The following is a 1,250-nucleotide window of genomic DNA, read 5'->3' as shown; positions in this document are numbered from 1 at the left end:
CCATCACATGGCGGCAGGTACACGCGTGCGCCCAGATCAGCTCACGGGCCCGCAGCCAAGCCTCCCGCTGGGAGGGAGAGGTTCTGTGCTGCATTTCCTCGTACAGCGCCTGAACTTCTCTTCACTGCGTGCTCATTCCACCTTTTTAAGGACATATGTAACAGAGCCAGCTCCCAACCTTGAGGTAACAGAGTCTCTGCTCCAGGTCCCAAAACTCTTCTGTCCCCTTGACTGTGGAGCTTAGAATTAGATACCGAGCCTCCCGCGAGACGGCTGAGAAAGGGCTGGTTTCAGAATGAGGCTCAGAAGCCTCGGCACCTGTTCTGAGGGAGCCCAGCACGGGGGGTCCCACGGGACAATCCCTGCGGCACGGTGGGGGAGAGGTCCCATGGGCTGCGGTTCTGTTTGAGCTCCATGATCATCGTTTGGGCAGAGGAAAATAAGGCCCCCAGAGACCCCCCAAAGGTCCCCCAGCTTGTTCTGTCTGGTGTCCTAAAATCTAACTTGGAGCAAAGAGGCCAGAAAAAAAGCAGTGGACCATCTTGTTTGTATGTTCCCTGTTCAGGAACGGCCAAAATGCATCTGTGGTGACAGACGTCAGAATACTGGTTATGCTGGGTGGGGTGGGGTGTGCTGCTTCTGGGGCTGCAAATGCTCTAGGTCTTGATCTGGGGAGTGCTGCCTGGGTTCGCGCACAGGTAAGCGTCACTGGCCTGCCCACTGAGAATACTGCCTCTTACCGCGCGTACGTTACACCTCTAATTAAAGAACACAGAAAGTCGATACAATCCATTAATTGCAAACAGCGTTTAAGCAAAAGCATTAAAAAGCTGTGATTAGCAGTGAGACGCTGGGGACCCCATCATTCCATTCTCGCCGCCCAAAGCCAGGCTGGATTTTGTTTGGTTTTCATTTCATGGGTAACTGCGCCGGTGTTAAAATTCCAAAGGGCGGTCTCACCGGGCGAGACCGCGTGTGACTGTGGAAACTGAGGCACAGTCGGCTCACCCCCTGGGAGCCAGCTGCTCCGTGAGGCGGTGAGAGCCCCGGCCCCGGGGGTGTGCAAGCAGAAGGGGCGGAGGGACGCGGTGGGGTCATCCCACAGGGACGCTGGGCTTGCCCCTCTCCAACAGGCGACAGCATCTGTGGTTGCCCCGGCCCACAAAACCCCACACAGCCCAGCCGTGGGCTTGTTACTTTCCACTGACACAAGGAATATGTACCTCTGTGTAAAAATAAAAACGTTACAA

This window comes from Stenella coeruleoalba (assembly GCF_951394435.1).
Source record: "Stenella coeruleoalba genome assembly, chromosome: 19".
NCBI lineage: Eukaryota > Metazoa > Chordata > Mammalia > Artiodactyla > Delphinidae > Stenella > Stenella coeruleoalba.
Note: the sequence above shows the minus strand (reverse complement) of the source record.